This window comes from Triticum dicoccoides, chromosome 6A, assembly GCF_002162155.2.
Source record: "Triticum dicoccoides isolate Atlit2015 ecotype Zavitan chromosome 6A, WEW_v2.0, whole genome shotgun sequence".
Classification (NCBI taxonomy): domain Eukaryota; kingdom Viridiplantae; phylum Streptophyta; class Magnoliopsida; order Poales; family Poaceae; genus Triticum; species Triticum dicoccoides.
This window is the reverse complement of record NC_041390.1, coordinates 69,245,574-69,252,878: the sequence shown is the minus strand read 5'-3', so window position 1 is coordinate 69,252,878 and position 7,305 is coordinate 69,245,574.

Genomic DNA, 7,305 nt, shown 5'->3' with positions numbered 1-7,305 from the left:
GCTCCTGCCGCCGAGGGGCGAGGCGGTCGCCGGCGGGGGCGCGCTGCGGCGCAGTGGCGGCGGCCGTAGCGAGCCGGGAGGCGGCGGCCGGCGGCGTGGATCCGCGGCGGCGCGGCGGCCGGTGGGCGGCGTGCGGGGAAGAGGACGAAGGCGGGGCGGCTGCGCGGACGTGTGGGCTGCGGGGGCCCAGCTCGGGCTCGGCGGGCCGACGATGTGGGGCGCGGGCGAATCAGGCGGCGCCAAGTGGCGGTGGCGGGGTGGAAACGGACATGTCCGTCGGCGGCTTTTTTGTCCGGTCGCGAGGAGAGGGAGAGGGTTAGGGTTTCACCCGTGAATTTCGGAGGGGGGGTTCTTTATATAGAGGTAGAGGGAGTTGGGAGTGTCCAAATGAGGTGCGGTTTTCGGGCACGCGATCGTGATCAAACGCTCTAGATGATGGAGAGGGTTTTGGTGGGTTTTGGGCCAAAATGGAGGGGTGTTGGGCTGCAACACACATGAGGCCTTCTCGGTCCCTTGGTTAACCGTTGGAGCATCAAACGAAGTCCAAATGGTACGAAACTTGATAGGCGGTCTATCGGTAGTAAAACAAGGCCGCTTGGCAAGTCTCGGTCCAATCCGGAAATGTTTATTCCCCACACACAAAAGAATGGTAGAAATGACCACCGGAGGAGAATGGAGCGCTGGAATGCAAAACGGTCAATGGGGAAAATGCTTGGATGCATGAGACGAACACGTATGCAAATGCAATGCACATGATGACATGATATGAGATGCATGACAACAATAACAACACATGGAGACAAAAACCCGAACCCGAGAAAATAAAATAACTTAACGCCGGAAACGGTAAGAGTTGGATTACATATTAGGTAAATCATATCCGGGGTGTTACAACACTGCACCACTACGAAAGGATCTCGGCCCGAGATCTAGGACTGAAAGAACACCGGATACTCAGAACGGAGGTGATCCTCGCGTTCCGAGGTGGCTTCACGGTCGGAATGGTGTGACCACTTGACTTTGAGGAATTTGATTGACTTGTTGCGAGTCTTGCGTTCCGTCTCTTCAAGAATAGCAACGGGGTGCTCACGATAAGAGAGATCTTTCTTGGAGCTCAATGTCTTCGAAGTTGACGGTGCGGTCAGGAGTCTTGAAGCACTTTTGGAGCTGAGAGACATGGAACACGTCATGCACATTTGCAAAGTTTGAAGGAAGCTCGAGTTGATAGGCGAGATCACCTCTCTTGCTGACGATCTTGAAAGGTCCCACGTATCTAGGGGCAAGCTTCCCTTTGATACCGAAGCGACGAGTACCTTTCATTGGAGAGACGCGGAGGTAAACATGATCTCCGATCTCGAAAGCCAAATCACGGTGCTTACTATCATAGTAGCTCTTCTGGCGGGATTGGGCTGCTTTGAGGTTATCTCGAATGACTTTGCACATTTCCTCTGCCTCTGTGATTAAGTCATTACCGAGAAGTTGACGTTCACCGGTTTCAGACCAGTTGAGAGGGGTACAACACTTCCTGCCATACAGAATTTCAAATGGGGCCTTGCCCGAACTTGCTTGAAAACTGTTGTTGTAGGAGAAATCAGCATATGGAAGACAATCCTCCCACTTCATACCGAAGGAGATCACACAAGCCCTGAGCATATCTTCAAGAATCTGGTTGACACACTCGACTTGACCGCTAGTTTGAGGATGAAAAGTTGTGCTGAAGCGGGTGTTGGTGCCCATGGCCTTCTGAAAAGAATCCCAAACTTGGAGGTAAAGATGCTGCCACGGTCTGAAGAAATCACCTGTGGAATACCGTGCAGCGAGACAATTCGAGAGGTATAGAGCTCCGCCAATTGAGCTACAGTGATTGACTCTTTGATAGGCGGAAAGTGAGCCACTTTAGTGAGTTTGTCGATGACAACGAATAAAGCATCATTGCCACGTTTGGACTTTGGAAACCTAGTCACGAAGTCCATCTCAATGTGGTCAAACTTCCATTCTGGAATGGCAAGAGGTTGGAGGAGACCAGCTGGCCTTTGGTGTTCTGCCTTCACTCTTCTGCAGACATCACATTCATTCACGAACTGAGCAATCTCGCGCTTCATTCGAGTCCACCAATAAGCCTGCTTGAGGTCCTGATACATCTTCGTGCTCCCAGGGTGGATGGAGAGGAGAGAATTGTGAGCCTCGTTCATGATCACTTTACGAAGGTCACCTTTGGGCACAACAATACGATCCTCGAAGAAGAGAGTATCCTTGTCATCAAGGCGGTAGCACTTGTACTTGGGTTGACTCTTGGCAATCCCAATCTTCACCTTCTTCACCATAGCATCAAGAAGCTGAGCTTGGAGAATCTGGTCTTCCAAGGTAGGAGAGACTTGAAGGTTGGCGAAGAAACCTTGAGGAACAACTTGCAGATTAAGTTTGCGGAAAGCTTCACAAAGCTCGGGTTGGTAAGACTTGAGAATTAGACTGTTGCAATAAGCCTTCCTGCTCAATGTGTCAGCAATCACATTGGCCTTGCCTGGAGTATACTCGATACTCGGATTATACTCTTGAATCATTTTGACCCATCGAGTCTGCCTGAGGTTGAGATTAGGCTGAGTGAAGATGTACTTGAGACTCTTGTGGTCAGTGAAAATGTCCACTTTTCTTCCCAATAAGAGATGTCTCCAAGTCAAAAGAGCATGCACAACTGCCGCCAACTCGAGGTCATGAGTGGGGTAGTTCTTCTCATTGGGCTTCAACTGGCGAGAGGTATAAGCCACAACTTTCTTCTCTTGCATCAACACTGCGCCAAGACCTTGGAGAGAGGCATCGCAAAAGACCTCGTACGGTTTGGATTCATCAAGAGGAGTCAGAAGTGGAGCAGTGACCAATTTCTCTTTCAAAGTGTTGAAAGCAATGTCACACTCCGGAGACCAAACATACTTGACGTGCTTTTGGAGAAGATTTGAGAGAGGCTTCGCGATCTTAGAAAAGTTTTCAACAAATCTTCGACAGTAGCTTGCGAGACCGAGGAAGCTACGGAGTTGCTTCACGTTCTGAGGTGGTTCCCAATTCACAATTGCAGACACCTTCTCAGGATTCACCGCAATGCCCTTGGCAGAGATGATATGCCCAAGATAAAGAACCTCATCGAGCCAAAATTCGCACTTGGAGAACTTGGCGTAGAACTGGTGTTCCCTGAGCTTATCGAGTACCAAATGCAAGTGCTTGGCATGATCTTCCTTGTTCTTCGAAAAGACCAGAATGTCGTCGAGATAGACCAAAACAAAGTCATTGGTGTAGGCATTGAAGATGAAGTTCATCATGGGAGAGAAAGTCGGAGGAGCGTTGACAAGGCCAAAAGACATGACAGTGTATTCATATGAACCATAGCTTGTCCTGAAAGCCGTCTTGGGAATATCTTGCTCACGGATTTGAAATTGATGATAACCCATACGGAGATCAAGCTTGGAGAATACTTGGGCGCCTTTGAGTTGTTTGAACAGCTCATTGATGTTGGGAAGTGGGTATTTGTTCTTGATAGTCTTCTTGTTCAATGGACAGTAATCAACACAAAGTCGGTCCATTCCATCCTTCTTCTTTACAAAAAGAACACCACAACCCCACGGAGAAGAACTAGGTCGGATGAGACCCATTCTCTCTTGAATATCGAGTTGCTTCTTCAGCTCCTTCAACTCTTCAGGTCCGAGCTTGTAAGGATGTTTGCACACTGGTTCCGTGCCAGGCTCAAGATCGATGACGAATTCAATTGGCCGGTGCGGAGGCATTCCTGGAAGCTCTTCTGGAAAGACGTCTTGATATTCGCAAACGACTGGAATCTGCGAGATAGCATCCAGTTCACCCTTCTCATTGAGAGAAAATAGACGGATGGTATCATCGTGAGCGGCAAAGACAATTACATCCTCAGACGAATGAGTCAATTGAATCTGCCTGGCTGCACAATCAAGCTGAGCCTTGTGCTTAGAAAGCCAATCCATCCCGAGAATAAGATCAATATCTGAGTCACCAAGAACATTTGGAGAAGACAAGAACTTATAGTTACCCAAAGTGATTGTAACATCCGGAACGCATACTCGAGATGTCATTTGACGGGCCGAAGAGACAATAGCCAACGGTTTAGACAACACTTGAGTAACAAAATCATGCTTAGATGCAAAAGGTCTCGAGATGAAACAATGCGATGCACCAGTGTCAAAAAGAACTCTTGCAGGAATATTGTTAACAAGAAGGTTACCCATGATGACATCTGACGAGTCCTCTGCCTGAGCTGCATTCACCATGTTAACCTTGGCGTACTTGGGGTTATGCCTGACCACAGCTGTACTTGCCGATCTCACAGGAGGAGGAGGAGGAGGAGGAGGAGGGAGACGCCTCTGGTTGAAGCATTTGTTGGCATAATGGCCCTTCTGTTGGCACTTGTTGCACGTGACCTCTGAAAGCGGACGGTGATATGGAGCACTCGATCTTGGAGCTTGAGACGAAGTCTTGTTCTGAAAGCCAGGGTTGGGTGGGTGGGAAGATCCACTGCCACCTTTGCTCTTCTGCTGATATGGCTGACGGAACGGAGGAGGAGGAAGCCAATACTTCTGCTGCTTGGCCACTTGAGTAGAGGAAGAAGGAGTAGCATCTCTGACTCGCTTCTTGAAAGAATCACACCTCAGTTGAGCGGCCTCTTGCTTCAATGCCATATTGTAGAACTCATCGTACCTCAAGGGTTCAAAGAGAACAAGAGCTAGCTGAATTTCTTCTCTGAGACCACCCCTGAACTGGTATATCATGCTCTTCTCATCAGGGACGTCCTGCTTAGCAAAGCGGGCGAGCTTCTGAAACAACTTGTTGTAGTCATAGACAGACAAAGAGCCTTGCTTCAGGTTGCGGAATTCCTCACGCTTGCTTTCAACCATGCTCTGAGGAATATGATGAGCTTTGAAGTCTTGACGGAATTCATCCCAGGTAATAACACGCCCACCTCTGGAGTCCTTGTACTGTTGGAACCATTCTGCAGCTTGGTCTTTGAGTTGGAAGGAAGCGAACTTGACGAAGTCCTCAGGCCTGACGTTACTGCACTCGAAATGCTTGCACAGATCCACGAGCCAATCGTCAGCATCAGTTGCCTCAACACAATTGCTGAAAGTCTTTGGCCCGTTAGCAAGGAACTGGTTGAGTGTAGCAAAGTGATTCTGATTGTTGCCTTGGTTGCCTTGGTTCGCTTGATTGCGCTCTTGAAGAATTTGCATGATCAACCATGTGTTTGCATTGGTTGCGGCCATCACAGCTTGCCATGCCTCCGAAGGAGGTGGAGGTGGTGGCGAATCTTGATTTTGATTCTGATTGGTGCTCTTAGCGGGAGCCATCCTGAAGAGGGTGACAACCGTTAGCACATTGACAGATAAAATGAAGCTGAATCAAACAGGTTGAAATTGCAACATATAGTCTTCACATCCGAACAAAATGAACGAATGCATTCCACTTGAAATGGTCACATATCCATAAATTGAGAAGCCACTTAGAATTTAGGTAGAGGAATAAATCAATAAGGTACGGATCAAGAACGAATACTCGGTAAGAAATCCCAATCTCAAACCAAATATCCGCAGAAGAAGAACTAGAGCTACAAGAATTCCCACCTATGAAACTCCCGAACCTTTCCGGTTATGCAATCAGGTGTTGGTGATACAGGGGAAGCATAATATCTCACCCAAATCTAGCAAATCCTACATCCAGCTGTATCCATCCTTCAACACATAACCGAGAAAAACTTCAGAAACCATCTACCTCAACCTTCGAAAAGCATCCGTTATATAAGTTATGGCAATACTCCCGAACTCCCACCCCAGTACTGGGTGGCGTCGAGGTTATCTCACCAATGAACTGCATAAAAGAGATTTTCGATGTCGGCGTACTAAACTCAGGTATTCCAGAACTGCAACGATAAAATTGTGACGACAACACCTCGGAGCTCAACTCCCCGGGACACTGCCACAACCCCTAAAGACAGGAGGCACCAAGAACAATGTTCTCGTCACAAAACCATCAAAATGATTCCAAGATACCCGCGTGATCCTAAATTTTTTTTAGTGAAATTTGAGAAGAGAAGAGTCAAAACTCTATGTTAGGATGCCTTACCAGAGCGATGAGGAGACTGGGGAGTAAAAAGAATTCCTAAACTCTCCGATATATAATTCCTAAATGACTCAAATTTTTTTACTAGACTCAACAACGGCTGCTAAAAATGATCAAGCAATGGGGGCTCCTAAGGTCGGGGAAGACTCTGATTACCAACTTGTAACGCCCTCGATGCGGCTATATCTCCTACGTGTCGAAGCACGACTTAGAGGCATAACCGCATTGAAAGCAAGGTCGCAAGTTAGGCAATCATCACAACATCCCATGTAATATAGATAATAAAAGGGGGAGATACATAGTTGGCTTACACTCGCCACGTCAATCAAAGTACATAAATAGCATTACATCAACCAATCACTCATGGCCCGACTACGGCGCCAAAATAAAAGATAAACCCAACATGCGACACGATCCTGATCGCCCCAACTGGGCGCCACTACTGATGATCAGGGAAATACACAAAGTAACGGCGTGAGTCCTCGTCGACCTCCCACTTGAGCTCAAGCGCGTCATCTCGAACGGAGTCATCAGGCCCTGCATCTGGTTTGGAAGTAAACTGTGAGCCACAGGGACTCAGCAATCTCGCACCCTCGCGATCAAGACTATTTAAGCTTATAGGTAGGGCAAGGTAAAATATGTGGAGCTACAGCAAGCGACTAGCATATATGGTGGCTAACCTGTTCGCAAAAGAGAGCGAGAAGAGAAGGCAAAGCGCGAACGAATAACTAGAGAACAACCTGCAGCAAGCATTACTCCAACATCGTGTTCACTTCCCGGACTCCGCCGAGAAGAGACCATCACGGTAACTCACACAGTTGATTCATTTTAATTAAGTTAAGGTTCAAGTTATCTACAACCGGACATTAACAAATTTCCATCTGCCCATAACCGCGGGCATGGCTTTCGAAAGTTCAAATCCCTGCAGGTGCGTCCCAACTTAGCCCATGACAAGCTCTCACGATCAACGAAGGAATAGACCTTCTCCCGAGACATTCCGATCAGACTCGGTATCCCGGTTCTACAAGACACTTCGACAAGTTAAAACAAATCCAGCAACACTGCCCGAATGTGCCGACAAATCCCGATAGGAGCTGCACATATCTCGTTCTCAGGGCACAATCGGATAAGCAATCCATACAACTAAAACCAGCCCTCATGTTTCCCCGAGGTGGC